The sequence below is a fragment of the Antechinus flavipes genome, chromosome 4, assembly GCF_016432865.1.
Source record: "Antechinus flavipes isolate AdamAnt ecotype Samford, QLD, Australia chromosome 4, AdamAnt_v2, whole genome shotgun sequence".
Taxonomy (NCBI): domain Eukaryota; kingdom Metazoa; phylum Chordata; class Mammalia; order Dasyuromorphia; family Dasyuridae; genus Antechinus; species Antechinus flavipes.
This window is the reverse complement of record NC_067401.1, coordinates 312174772-312191112: the sequence shown is the minus strand read 5'-3', so window position 1 is coordinate 312191112 and position 16341 is coordinate 312174772. Positions and strand designations below refer to the sequence as shown.

Genomic DNA, 16341 nt, shown 5'->3' with positions numbered 1-16341 from the left:
TACTATACTTGTGGTTTCGTCACTGTAACAGACTATCTTGACACTTACTCTGAAATATTTTTAGGGTCGCCTGGAATTGGTTAAGTGACTTGCCCAGGGTTTCCCTCTAAGAATGTGTCAAGATGAAACTTAAACTCAACTTTTCCTGACTCCAAAGTCTGATCTCTATTAATCACTACTTCATGCTACTTCTTTTATAGGCTTTATTACCTTCATTTTATTGATAAAGAAATTGAGGCTCAGAGATTTCCATTGATTCATCCTGGGTTTCAAAATTGATGTCTGAAATAGGGCTGGGACCTAAATTTCTCTCATCTTATACATGGATCTTTCCATGATATTCTCTTGGAGAATGCCTTTTTATTTCTTTTAGGCTGTACTTCTGTAAACAATATTTAGAGGTGTTATTTAGTTCCCCCCCTACCAATTAAATCAAGTCAACAAGTATTTATTAAATACCTACTCAATTTCAAGAACTATGATAATACATAGAGATACCAAAAGAAGAAAAAGATAGTACTTGTTTTCACCATGTTCTTAGTCTGATGAGAGAGACAACATACAAATGTATGTGCAAGATACACACATGCACATCCAAAATGATAAATTGAAGATAATCACACACACACACACACAAAAAGGCATTGGAATTAAGGGGGATTGAAAAAGGTAGCTTCAAAGTACTATTTTAGTTTGAACTTGAAGGAAGGAAGGAAAGAAAGAAAGGAGGCAGATAAAAAAAGAAGAAAAAAATTCTAAAGCAAAGACAGCCTGTGAAAATGCAGTTGGGACGATGTAGTGACTTGCCTGAGGAACAATAAGGAGGTTGGTGGTGATAAACTAAGGAATGAAACTTGTTTTATTTAGTCCCAAAGAATAGAACTCTATAATATTTGCAAAGATGCAAATTTAAGCCTGATGGTGGGGAAGTAAGAGTTGGGGAAGGGAACAAAAAAAAAAAAAAAAAAAAAAAAAAAACTTCCTAAAAATTACAATTTTCCAAAAGTGAAATGTCTTGCTTTGAGAAAAAGTAAATATTTCTTTTTTGAAGAATGTATACCTGTAATTAAGCAATGAATAATGATATTTTCTAAGTTCAACTTAAATGACACTTAGTAGGGATGGAAAAGTAAGAATTCCTTCATAAATGAACTGGACTAGATGGCCACCAGTATGCCTTCTCTCTCTCTCTCTCTCTCTCTCAAGTTTTATGATTTTTTTTAAGTTAATGGAAAAGCAGAGGGGAAAGCAAACAAAATACATACAATGCTAGGCATAGTGAAACTTGGTTTAGATCTTATCTCTGAAATGTAGTAGTTGCATTGAACAAGTCATTTAAATTCAATATGCCTCAGGGAATTTTCTCAGGCTCATTTCTTCAGTCAAAGGAGCATTGAATATGCATTAGTGGAAGTAGTTTTCCACCAGAAGGTCCCCTCCCCAGATAACATTAGAGAGTGGTCCATAAACCATTAAGCAATGAAATGCCAACAATGAGACCCTGGCAATATTCTTTAGGTACTTTTCTTTTTTGACATACTATATAGCATGGTCAAGTTGTATAAACAGAATTGACATAGATACATTCGAAATTTAATTTTAAAACTTCATGTTTGTACTAGTCCAGCAAACTATATCAATCCCCATCCCATTTGTTGTTCTCAACAACTATACAAGGAAAAGCAGCCAAATATCTCTTAGTAGAGGGAAATAATGAACCACACTCTGCTACCATACATTTTCTTGATTTTTTAGGCCATTAAAAAAATTTGTTGATCTCATGATCATTAATATTAAAATAAAAATTTATAAGTGAAATGTAAATCAAAGTTTCAAAATTCACAAAATTTTTATCCTAAATGTTAAAATATAAAACAATGGTATAAGTGAGAATTCTGATCCTGATGCTGTTTAGTGTTCTTGAATTAGGATTTATGGTTTTTGCTACTCTTGCTTTTTTTCTGTGATTCGTGAAATGTTTAAAGTGATATCTTACAAGTCCAATTTGGACTGTTTTTTTTTTTTTTCATGGTCACCATGAATAGATCTTATGACTGACTAAGCAGACAAGACAGAATCAGAAGAGTTAAGTTAAAATTCCAGCTTTTATATTTTACTTTTTGTGTGACTTTTGGTAAATTAGTGAGCATCTTAGTTTCAATTTTCTTTTTTTTAATGTTTTTTTCTTCCTCCCCACCCCCCCCAATTTTCTCAAGTCCAAAATAAAGGGATTAGATTTTATTCCTTCCAGTTTCAGATCTTATGATCCAAAATGCTACTGACATATGTTAAACTATTTTTCACTCTAAAAGTGATAAAAAAAAATCCATGTTTCATAATGAGAATCAATTTGCATTTATATTAAAACAAAAATGATTGATTCTATTCAATTGTAGTCAACATGAATTTGCCATAGCACTGAGTACAGAGTATATTTCTCAGGGGACTGATTTTGTTTTCATTTTGAGAAATTAGCAAATTTAGCAATATTCCCCTGTTATACCTCAGTTTCCCTGTCTCAGTTTCCTTGAATTGTTCTGCCTCAGTTTCCTGGTGGCAACCCCCGCTTCCTGGCCATTAGGACTGAGATGATTAGGGCTGCAGAGCTCTGACCACTCTAGCCTTCTGAAGAGTCATAAAACTCCAGATGGCTTATCTCCAAACCTCTGGTTATCTTCTGCCTCAGACTTCCTGTCTCCTGTTTGACCATCTTCTTCACTCCCAACTTATTAGAATTCATGATCCTTCCAACTTACCCCAACCTGTCAGAATTGAATTATGGTCTTCCCTGGAATTTCCAGTGCTCCACCTGTCAGATTGGCTAAGATGACAGGAAAAAATAATGATGAATGTTGGAGGGGATGCGGGAAAACTGGGACACTAATGCATTGTTGGTGGAGTTGTGAACGAATCCAACCATTCTGGAGAGCAATCTGGAATTATGCCCAAAAAATTATCAAATTGTGCATACCCTTTGATCCAGCAGTGTTTCTATTGGGCTTATATCCCAAAGAAATACTAAAGAAGGGAAAGGGACCTGTATGTGCCAAAATGTTTGTAGCAGCCCTGTTTGTAGTGGCTAGAAACTGGAAAATGAATGGATGCCCATCAATTGGAGAATGGCTGGGTAAATTGTGGTATATGAATGTTATGGAATATTATTGTTCTGTAAGAAATGACCAGCAGGATGAATACAGAGAGGACTGGCGAGACTTACATGAACTGATGCTAAGTGAAATGAGCAGAACCAGGAGATCATTATACACTTCGACAACGATGTTGTATGAGGACATATTTTGATGGAAGTGGATTTCTTTGACAAAGAGACCTGAGTTTCAATTGATAAATGACGGACAAAAGCAGCTACACCCAAAGAAAGAACACTGGGAAACGAATGTAAACTATCTGCATTTTTGTTTTTCTTCCCGGGTTATTTATACCTTCTGAATCCAATTCTCCCTAAGCAACAAGAGAACTGTTCGGTTCTGCAAACATATATTGTATCTAGGATATACTGCAACATATCCAACATATAAAGGACTGCTTGCCATCTAGGGGAGGGGGTGGAGGGAGGGAGGGGAAAAAAAAATCGGAACAGAAACGAGTGTCAATATAAAGTAATTATTAAATAAAAAATTTAAAAAAAAAAAAAAAAGGAATTTCCAGTGCTCTGCCCCCTTGCCTTTGATTCCCTGAACTCTGGAGCCCTATAAAAGTCTCTGGAATGACTTGCTCATGGCTAGATGCTTTGAGACAAGAGTCCCATCTAAGCTGGCTGGCTTCATTCCACTATTAAAATATTAAATGCCTCTCATCTCTGTCTTGCCTCAATTTCTCCAGCATTACACCCCAAGCTCAAGAAAACAAAATATATAATTTCTACCCTAAAAGTACATTTAAAATTGTCAAATACTTGTTAAAATATCTAAAAGAATTATTTTGTTTGTTTATTGATTAGTTGATTTAAAAAATAAAAACTTCTGTCCTATAAATCAGGGAACTCCTATTGAGGAGATATTTATAATCAAATTTTCCTTTCTTTGTCACTCCTTTTCTAATGTCACATAGAATACCAAGAAATTCCCCTATGGATCAGGTTTTCATCTAAAACTGATAAACCTGGCTGACCTGTCCCATGACCTGTGGAAAATTATACTTGGTAGTATTGCCTTAATCATGGAAAATAGAAGCAGCATGCCCATATGAATGTTTAACTTTCTTTGTAAGATTTGGAATCCAGAAAGAAATGACCTATATTTAGGAATGCACAACACACTTTTCTAGCAACTTTCCTCCTGAGATACTAACACTACTTTTGCCTTGATTATTCAAAAGAAGGCTGAGGGTACTCTGTCCTAGCTTCTCACTTTAAGACTGCCAATATTTCAGGCTAGGAAAGAAATATACCAAATAAGAAACAGATCCTTATGTTCCTGCACCAAAAGAAATAAATAACTATGGTAAAAAAATTTCTTCCATAACCTTTATGGAAAAGAAAAATTTTGAACCCTGTCCATTAAATTTCAAAAAGAGGTTTTTTTTTTTTTGTTTTTGTTTTTTTTTTTTTTTTCCCCTTCCCAGATTAAAAATAGAATTAGTTATACTCAGCTAAAATAGGGCAGCCAGGTAGCACAATAGACAAAGCACAAGACTTGGTGTCATAGTCTTGAGTTCAAGCCCTGTCTCAGTCAATTACTATCTCTGTAACCTTCAATGAGTTATTTAATGTCTCTATTACAACTTCCTCAGCAGTAAAAGAGAGAGAATAATAGCATCTATTTCCCAAGGGGGAAGTCATGGGGGTTAAATGAAATAATATTAGTAACATACTTTGCTCTTAAATCACTCTATAAAATGATAGCTAATAATAGTGGTTTCAATTCCATAATCTATTTTCAACAAGTGAAAGTAGTCTTAATTTCAGAAAAAAATGCATTTTTTCAAAATTAATTTTATGTCAGAAAAAAGATTACAAAAAAATCAGTGTCAATAGGTAATTCTCATGCAAAATTCATGAAAACAAAGATGAATAATGAATATTTGAAATAGAATAGATTTTTTAATCTATTTTTTTAAATTGCTACAAAATGGGAATTAGAGAAAACAGTGACTTTTTGGGGGAGAATTTCAAACTAAGAGGTTAAAAATCATTTGAAAAGCAGCTCTGGAATTTACCAAGTGTAGTACATTGAAAAATTAGTTTAAGCTCTCTAAGCCTCAGTTATTTCTTCTGAAAAATGTAGATCAAATGATGCAACATATTAAAAATGCTTTGTAAATTGTAAAGCACTAGAAAAATAAAGCAATTTTTAACTAGGGCCAAGAAACCAATATTTTGTCATATATGGGTATATATTGTGTTAAGATCTTGAGTAACCACATGGAGTAGATAGAAAAAGCCCGAAGTACTGATAAGATTATAATATGCCCTGAGGCAAGCAGGGAAGGGCACTGATGGGAATCAGCTCAGTTTTACAATCCAACCCCAGTGCAGGTCTTGAGAAACTGCAACTTACTGTATCAAATCAGAAAGCCAAGTTATAATTAATCCCCATCCCCCATTCCTACCTCCTGCTTAAATTTCCCCTATACATCTGTACATGGCCAATGCCATCTTTGCCAAAGCCCTTTTGGAAACAGCCACAGTGTTCTGCCTCAGGACATCTTTCTCCTCACCCCTCCTCTATGCCTCATGGTATCTTTCCTCTCCCCCAGGTCTCATGGAACTTATCTTTTCTACTGTTAATTGTTTAAAAAAAAAATCTTTGCTAACTATATGCTCTCCTAAATCTTTCATATTTACTAGTCCTGGAATCTATTTTACCTCTTCATTTTGTCTGTAACCTCTTCTCATAAATAAAAGCCTTTTGGCAAGGAGAAAACTGTTGTAAATGTGTCACATGACTAAATCCCATAATTTGGGGCCAAACCCCAATATTTGGTGCTGGACCCCAACCTCATCACATTATACTTAATAGGACATCTGCTTGGATTCAGGAAGACTCTTCTTCCTGAGTTCAAATGTGACCTCAGCCTTTACTCTGTTACCCTCAACAAATCATTTAATTTTGTTTGCCTCAATTCATACCTGTAAAATGAGCTGAAGTAGAACAATCAAACAAACCCAATTCAGATCATAAAGAGTAGGGTATGGTTAAAATGACTCAATTGTTTCTTATGCAGATGTTTGTACTTTGCCATAGGATTAATGAGAATTTCAAAACAGAATACAAATTGGCTATTTCTTACTATACCTATTTCATTGTATCTTTGTAGTAAGATATAGTCTCAGTATTTCTCAAGATGGAGTCAAAGAGACCTGGTTTTCAATATTACTTTGGATCTATTTGCTATGTTATCACAACATCCCCAGCCAACCACCATTCAGTCATTATTTGGACCTTGATTGGCTCAGAATGAATGTAAATAGCATTTTTTTTTTCTGTTGACTAGAAAACTTTGAGGGACTTTTCTTCCCAAATTGATTTTTTAAAAATACTAAATAAAAGAGGCCATTCTCAGTCTCATTTCTCACCTAGACTCAATCACTGATTAGGCATTGCCTCAGTCAAAATGAGACCTGCTAAAGACCTTAGTTTTGAAAGGCCAAGGTTTCCTATTGCATCCAAGACCATTTCTACTCATCCTGATCTATATCTTGCTATTGGCTCAGAAAGCTCCAGAGAAGAAAGTGTGGCTGGTAATATTGCACAGCCCTCCCTCACTTAAATCCAATTCACTTAAATGTCTTGGACTGCTTCAAGAACAAAGGAAAAACATAAACCACCCTTTAATCACACCAAGCTTCACTTGCCTCATATATAAAATAGAAATAATATTTGAACTACCTTCTTTAGAAGACTGGCAAAAGGATGATATCTTAGAAAATCTTCAAGTGTTAGATAGATATGAGTTAAAGATGAAACCTCAAGAAGATAATTTTCATTTAGATAATTATAATCATCCAAATCAGATAAGGTCATGGGAGGGAAAAGAAGGGGAAAGAAAGAATGGGAATATGAGTGTGATTATTCTGCTCCTTTCTCTCTTTCTTTTTTGGTCCCCTAGAATCATTCCATTTACTCAAGAATTATGATGCTATCCTATTTTGATCTTCTAGTTCCCAAGAGAAGAAAACAAATGAACAAAAACAAAGTCTGTTGTTGCCATCATTATTAGCCTCAATTCACTTTTTAATGATCTTCTGACTTCAAGTCTATTACTCTTTCTATAGGGGTATCTTGACTCTCATAAACAGCTGTTTATTGTTCCCAAGAAACCAAAGGTTACAGAGGCCTTCTTTCATCCCACTCAAATTCTCCTTTAATAAAATATTCAATTAAATTCTATTTAATAAACATTTTATTAAGTGCTAGGGATAGAAGAAAAGAGGCAAAAGATAGTTCCTGCCCTCAAGGAATTTACAATTTAATGAACATAAATTGTTGCTAATTGTCATGAGCAGAAATATAATCATAGTACATTCTTTTCTAGTCCTTACAAAATTCCCCTTGCCTTCACTACTTTCTAGAACCAATGTCACAATAGCAGGAAGGGGAAGTAGGTATGTCCTTGGGTCAACACCCAAGGACTACTTTCAGGTCTACTCCAACTCTGGGTAGATGAAGCCTTACTTGATTTTCACAACTGTCTTTTAGAGATCTTACTCCATCTTGTTCATTACTATTACAGAAATTTAATTGTAAACCCCTGGTTGCTATAATTTTTTAGCATGCTAGGGGCTCATTTTACTTTGAAGCTTTCCTTCTTTCCTTATAGAGGACTTATTGGTTTTACTTAAATGATGCTTACCTGCTTGGATGTCTTTAATTAAAAATAGGAGAAATAAGTAAATATGCATTTAAATAGCATTACTATGTGTGAAGCAATGTGCTAAACACTTTACAAATATTATTTCATTGGGACCCTTACAACAAGCCTGTAATTCAAGAGCTGTCAATACCACCTTATAACTGAGGGAACAGAAATAAATGAAGATACTTTTTTCAAGAGTCCCACAGCAAATAAATATATAAGGCTGGATTAGAGTCTAGGCTCAGTGTTCTAAGTACTGAACCATTCAGTTGCCTAATTGGTAAAAGCAATGAAATATAATTTGAAAGCCTCAAAAATGAAGCTTTACATTTAAAATGAATGTAAAGAAGAAGAAATTATTGAGGAAACTAAATAATGTTACCATAGAACTGCAAAGGACCTATAACTCATCAACTTTCATTTTTAAAATTTTTTATTCATGTGCCTCTTTTGACATTACAAATAATTACTTGTAATGTCTGGGCTAGCTTTCTGGAGGATCTCTGGACAGGCCTTGGTTTTTAGGAGGAGTGATGAAAGCAGGAGAGCCCCAAGAATGGTCAAAGATGGAGTCCCAAGTCTTCTCAGCCCTTAAATACCTCAGTATGATTACATCATACTGTACCTGTGTACCTGTGAACTAGAGAACCATTACATCACCATGCTAAGTACTAAATATATCCATACTAAAGAATCATTATCTCATCAATTTCACTGAGTTAACACCTTGTAAATATTCTTGTTTCAAGTATACTTCTCTAGAGTTCCAGACCTCTACAGTTACTGATTATAACTATTTCCTAAGAGGTCTCTTGTAACAAAGTAAAATACTTATGTAATTTTAATAATACAACATCTCTATCTAAAAGTGTATGCGACATTTCTCATCTATAGCCCTCCAATAACTCTATTAACAACAACAAAAAAATAATAATAGAACTGTATTTTCCCTCTATGCCTTACCCCCATGAAAATATTTCTCATAACAAATATGCATAGTAAGTCAAAATATTATTGTTCAATAAAATATACATGTATATATGCATCTATACTTGTTTTAATATAATTCTGCACTTCAAATCCATCTTCTATACATAGCAGGTTTCCTCATCAGTCCTCTGGAATCATGAAAAGTCAATTATGTTTATCACAGTTATTAAACCTTTCAAGTTGTCTATTTTTATAGGGCTTTTTATTTTTATTTTTGCTATTATGTAAATTGTTTTCTTAGCTCCACTAATGCAATCTTTTTCATGTTATAAAAGTTCTAAAAATTATTAATTTTTATGAAATCAATGTTATATTAAATAATTTGCTCTTTTGGTTCAGTTCATTTCACTGAGTCCATACATTCAAATCTTTTCATGTCTTTTTTGAAGTCATAGATTTCCTTTGATCTTATATATGAAGGTTAAAGAATATTATTATAGAGTAAGATATAAAGAAATAAATGATCACTTCCTTTTACATATTAGGAAATTGTGACCCAGAGAGAAGTAGATTATCCAAGTTCATCCAAAAAGTAAATTGTAAAGCCAAAATGTAATCCTTCCTTCTGACTTCAAACATACTGCTCTTTTCACAAAGTATCATGCTGAATCTTATGGGGAAGAATTTGTGCGACCAAGTCAAACCCTGCCCTTTGAGATAAGCAAAATTGCTTTTCAACATATTTATAAGTATACACATATATCCATATAGATAATCTTAACATAGCTGTTATCTATAGTGAAGATGAAAGTCATATATAATAGCTTTTATAGCCTCTTAAATCTAACCCGATCTGCAGCAAAATAATTTTCTGTGTTTGATATTCATACCAGAGTCCTTGGTCTATTACACATTATAATATAAAATTTCACTTGGTTTTATAGTTATCATTATCATAAATGATATTTGCACCTGTTTTCTGGATAGATGGAACATTTTGTAGCATTCTGCATTGAAGCTACATAACAATGAGGAAATTTTTGCCTCAAATTCTGGACGGCATACAGATGACAGGCCTCAGCTCAACCAGATAACCTAAAGGGGAGCTGCCTGCTGACTCAAACAGAGGAAAAACTGGTACTTTTTCTCAGTTGGATGCACATTCAAATAGAGTACATCACAGTACCCATTGTCTCTTATCCAAACTTCAACTCTAGTCAAAAGCCAGAAAAACATATAACATAAATGATGATTTTAAAGTGCATACATTTAGGAAAATAAGCAAACTCCAAATGCATAAACAGCCTTACAAGTTAAAAGCCACATTTTATAGGCATCATTTTCAATTCTGTGAGTAAGATGGGCAGAAAGAAATCCTTTGAACAGTCATAAGAAAAAATACTATTTTACTTACAACTCATGTCTGCCATCTTTCAACTATCATACCATGCAAAATATATGAAAATTCTCAAGAACTTTAAAAAGAAGAACCAAAGAAAGGTTTTGCTTTAATCTCTATTTCATAAACCCTTCTCTAATAACAACAGAATACATACGCAAAGACATACACATGTGTAATGTTTGCAAAGAAATTTGCATGTATTATCTCATTTGGTCAGAATCTTATGGGCAACCAGATACATGAATTAAATGAAAGCCCAATAAAGAAATATACACATTTTCCCTCCTGAGGGGTATGATGTCTAATAATGAAAGTGCCACTGTTGTCAATCAATGAACACCTTTGATAATTGCAGATATTCCATCTCAGGCATTAAAGTTATAAGTACTTTAATATTGAACTTCATAGGAATGCTATGAAATTGAGGCTACTGATATCAATAATTAAATAAATGCTTGCAACTTTAAGACAGAAAAGCCAGAGAGATGAAAAAAAGGAAATAATACACAAGTCTTAGAGGCCATCTAGTCTATCTCATTATTATCCAGATGAAGAAAAGGAAGACCAGACAAGTGGCATGTCTTTCCGGAGTTGCAGAGAGACTCAATAGAATACCTGGGTTTTGAAAAGAAGATTTAAAAAATTGTTCATAGTTGTTTGTGGATTCTCAGTAACTTTTCAGGACTTATTTTTCTTCTGAATTTGATAGGCTACATGTAAGGTTGTACAATGTGTTTTTATATGTTCAATTAAATTTTGAAAAAGTATGTTCTGAGTTGGTCATTCTTTCAATATGAAAGAAACTCTTTGTACTTGAAATTCTGCCAAATAGAAACTTTTGTAAAAGCATCTGCTTTGCTTTCATCATTCATTTGGTGGTCCTTGTTTTCTTCAAGAGATGTTTAGTAGACATTTTGATGTTTCAAAATTTTCCAAAGGAAATCCAGGAACCCTCAAGGCTTTCTGAGTTTCAAATGTGATTTTAAAGGGAGAAATAAATAGTTGAGATTCTGGGAAAGCTTTTTTTTTTTTTAACTTAGAGCTATTTCTTTAAACATCCACAAAGTATAACTGTTATTATTCCATGCCAATACAATGTGCTGTTGAAAATTAGGCAGCTTTTCCTACCCTTCAAGTATGGTTGTAGGAACAAGTTAGGTCTACTTTCTGAGGGTCAGCCTAATTAAGCATACAAAGACTCAAACAGTAGGCTAGCCACTTGGTGATAAATTTTTAATCACTGCAACATAGCTCTTTAACATCTTCACTTTCTCTCAATTGCTATATCCAAATTGTTGCTAAAACCTTCAGTTTTCACCTTTGCAATTTTAATCCCTTCTCTCTTCTGATACTGCTACCACTCTTGTGGTAGCAATATCATCAAGCCTTGAAATTGTCAATAGTCTGCTGGTGGGTCAGACTGCTTCAAATTACTCCCCTCTATGATCCATCCTCCATTCATGCACTAAAGTGATTTCCCTAAAACAGGTCTGATTATGTCTCTCACCTACACATCCCTCCAGATTCAATGAATACTAGTCTCTTCCTAATGCCTTCAGAAGCAAATACAAAATGCTCAATTTAGCATTCAAAGTTCTTATAACTTAGCCCCATCCTGCTTTTCCAATTTTCTTACATCCTATTCCACAACATTTATTCATCAGTTGAGTCCTACTGTATTTTCCATGTATTAGACATCACATGTCTTGGCCCCTAGAATGTTCTTTGATCTATCCCTTATAGTTGGAATGTTCTCCTTCTTCCACTTTGTCCACTGACCTCCTTGGTTTCCTTTAAGACCCCACTAAAATCTTACCTTCTACAGAAAGCTTTTTTTAAGTCCTCTTAATTCCAATATTTTTTTCTTTTTAACATTATTTCCTATTCATCCTGTATATGGCTTACTTTGTATATATTTGTTTGCATGTTTTCTCCCTCAACGTATTATAAGATTGTTGAGGACAGGGACTGTGTTTTGCTTCTTTTGCCTCTAAGTCACTGGCTTGTCACATAGTAGGCACTTGAAAAATATTTATTAATTAATTGATCATGGACTAGTAAACTGAATTTGAATATTGTCCATTTCCAAATACCATTGCAATCTAACAAGGATTTGGAGAAGAGTCTGGATTATTTGAAAAATATTTTGTTCTCTATTTTCTTTTCTTTTACTCAGTTCTCAAAAAATGGGGTGCAAATGCATCCAGAAGCATGAATTCTATAAAACTTTCCTTGTGCCATGTTCTAGGTCCATGCAGGTTCCTTACATTTCTAATTTTGTTTGTTTTATTTAGCTGAAATGACTGTATTTGCTACTGAACTCAGAAACATAGACTCTAGAACAGGTTCTTAACTAGTGGTCCAAAAATTTTCATAATTGCATTTTAATAAAATTTATTTAATTTGTAATCCTGTGTATTTTATTTTATGCATTTAAAATATCTTTTGCAGAAGAGGACCATATGTTTCATCAGACTGCCAAAAGACTACATGGCACACACCCACAAAAATTTAAGATACCAGATCTAGGTGCTCCATAGATTTTACTTCCTGCCAAAGTCATAATTTTTTTTTCATAAAAGCAGATGGTCATTTATTGAGATTGGCCTGATTTGTGTGGCTAGACAATATTATTAATCATAAAGCAGTATTAATTTGACTAATCTAGGATGAAGTATATTCTAAATTTTTAACTTCTAAAAAAAACTTTATACAAAGTTTAAAAGTTAAAAGTAAAAGTTAAAAAAGAATATTCTAAGCAAACAGGTACCACCATTCATTATTAAGATTAATATTCATTATGTTTTGCTTAAGAAAAGAAAGGAAAAGTGCAAAATGCTTTAGAAAGATACCCATATTTCATTTCATTCCTTCCTCTTAGACAAGGACATCCCTGACCTGGAAAAAATTCTGCCCTGTGGTCTTTTTGCCCATGGATCATTATGCAGATACTTTATTTTTCTTATTCTTCCACTTGCAAGTCTTGAAACTGGAATAATTATAATCATCATCAACATCATAAGGACCTCAATATTTCAGAGTATGTTAAGTTAATCTAATCACATAAAGTCTTACCATCTCTTTAACTTCCCTGAGCAAAGTATCCCACTATAACCATAACACCCATCTGTGTGTTTTCACTCATTAGAATGCAAGTTCTTTGAGGGGCAGAAATCAAGAAACATTTAATAAGCCCCCACTTCATGCATTTATCTAAGAAGAATAAAAAAAAATCTGCTATTTAAACTGGTAAACAGTCAGCATTATGGAGAACTCAGGTTTCCAGAATGGCAAACCTACCCACTTACTCCACTCTTGCTAAACGTGGTATAAGGAATTCTTTGAACAAATGCTAGAAGCTGATGATTTGTGATGGAAAAATGAAAGTAAGCTCTCTAAAATTGAGAAAGGACAGACTGTAGGCACTAAATTTTCAAAAATATTATTAGATTCTGCAGCATACTATTACAGTAAAATTCATTCTTTATATTTTTGTTAATTAAATGAAAGTGAAAAAAGAAATCATAAAAAATTGGAGCTTTTTCTGCACTCAACACCCATGAACAATTTTCAAATGATTCATCAGGCACTAGTCACAGAGACACATATATGCTATAATATTTATATAAACAAATAGATGACATATAATTCTATATATGCCTATATAAACATGTTTATATATATATATATGTTATATATATATATATATCTACACATACAAATACAAACAAGCATTTTAAGTGCTGATAATGTACTAAACACTGTTTTAAGCACTTTTAAAATTTCTCATTTTATCCTCACACACATAACATATAAGTATATTTCTGTGTGTGCAGAAAAAAAAAAAAATTAAACATTGCTTTCTCAGTGACCCTGAAAATATTGAAATAAATGGCATAGAGAAAAACAGGTGCTTTCAGAACAGGAGGTCATAAGATTAATCTCTAGTAAGGTCTTTACTTTGCTCAGCCTTGAAGCAAAGCACAGTGACAGCAGCTTGAAATGCTTGAAGAGACTCAAATGATGGACTAGCCACCTGTGTACAGAATAAGAGAAATTCTCTTCCAGTAGGTACAACCAAACTTAATCATATGAAAGCTTAAGAAGACATAAGGGAGAAATAACAGTAATTTCATAAATATGTGATTGGGAAGAGGGACATTTTTCTAAATAGGGCAAAAATTAGTGGATTCTTTTCTCTGAGACATTATTTTTATTTTTTGTAGTATTTGTTATCCCCATAACAGAAAAGGGTGAATACTTTAAGCTATAAATAACAGAGGTGGCCGCAAGGTTTGCTACCAAATGATAAATGTTGTTAATTTCAGTTATTCTTCAGAAAGAGGTCCTTTTGTGCCTTAGGAACTAAAAGCTCTATTAGTAAGGGGGAGAAAGGAAAGAGAAGGATGGAATTGAAGAGAATAGTTAGTCAAGAGTGATGTAAAATGAGTAAGATGAGATATTTTCTATATAATGATAAGGGATTATGGTCATACAACAAATGTATTTGCTCCTACTGTTCAAAATTGAAATCTTACATAAAAAATTGTGATGATGGGCCATACAGGTAAACATATACTTTTTAAATGCACATATTTTGAAATATTATGAGAAGTAAACAACTTAAAGGAAAAAAAAAAGCACAAAGATTGAAAGACCTTGCTTTTGCCTATGTAGGTACCCCTCAATTAAAACATATTCTAAGTCATCCAGGAGCTATACCATTTTGTTACATTTTCATTGCCTGGACAAAAACAAAACAAACAAAAACAATAAAACATTATGTTGTCTACTCCCTATGACCTATTTTGCAAAGCATTATATTGCCTGTGATCCTTTTTTTTTTTTTTTGCTATACCTCATTCCTACCTTCCCTCACTTAAAATCAGTGAGACTCAAACATTTAGGTGATCATGTTAATTCTTAGGGTAGATAATATCAACCATTTCTCTAAGGAGAACTTAACATGAAACAGGCCTCAAAACAACCTTTAAATAGATAATGTGAAAATGATAGCTAAAAGATTGACACAAAAGAAGAAATATCAGAATGGACTTTCTTCCCTTCTTTGTAAAAGTGGGGGGTCTATGACTATGAAACACTATATATAATGAGATTTTTTTCAACATCTCAGGTTTGCTGAATTATTTTCTCTCTTTTAAAATTCTTTCTTATAATGGGATAGGAATTGGAGAGTTCAAAGGAATACACTGTAAAATGTAGGTGACAGAAAAAAGCTAGATGATGCAATTGAGTGCCAGGACTAAAGGCAGGGAGACCTAAATTCAAATCGGCCCTCAGATACTTACTAGCTGTGTGATCACAGGCAATTCACTTAATCTCTTTTTATCTCAGTCTCCTCAACTATAATTTGGGAATAACATCATCATCTACTTCACAATACTGTCTACTTCCTAATTTTATTCTGAGGATTAAATGAGATAATATTTGTAAAGCACTTAACAGAGTTACTGACACATAGGTACCAAATAAATGTTAGATGAAATCAAGATAAAGTGTGAGAAACAATACTTCAGTGGTATATCAGAGAAAGAGTTAAAAGAAATATTAGAAGTCACTTAATGTAACCCATGGAATATACAATTCTATGTTCTTTTTAAAAATGTGTTTAACAACTTATTAAAATCATAGTGTCAAACAATGTAATCACTCAAACTTGATTAATAATGATTTACATTCAAATAACTTAATTCAAATGCATAAGGTATAATTATAACTCTCCAGTCATAAAATTTTCATCAGCATTATTTGCACTTCCTTCCTATTCACTTTCAAGGCAGCTGGTAGCACAGTGAATAGAGTGTTGACTTGGATGTAAGTTCAAATGTGTTCCTCCAATACATACTAGCTCGGTTTTCCTGGCAAAGTCATTTAACTTATGTCTGCCTCAATGTATTTAACTCTAAAATGGAGGTAGTAATAGCTACTATTGAACAGAGTTGTTGTGAGGATCAAATGAAATAATACTTGGAAGATGTCTATTGTTAAGTTGGTGCTATATAAATGTTTGTTTCCTTTTCTTGTTTTCATATGATCTTTGCTAGTATTATTCTATCCTACTGCTTCTGCATTTTGCTTATTTGTTTTGATTTTGTAAGTTTCTCTTAAGATTTCTCTGTATTACTCAAAATTGTTTATTTCAATTGAATTATGGTGTTCCATTACAGTCATAT

General features: G+C 33.2%; 1 protein-coding gene across 1 annotated transcript in view; it reads right to left on the bottom strand.

Annotated features, from left to right (window-relative positions):
* Nucleotides 1-16341, bottom strand: part of LAMA2 (laminin subunit alpha 2) — a 770763-nt gene that overhangs the window by 577039 nt on the left and 177383 nt on the right. The gene's annotated exons all lie outside the window — the stretch shown is intronic.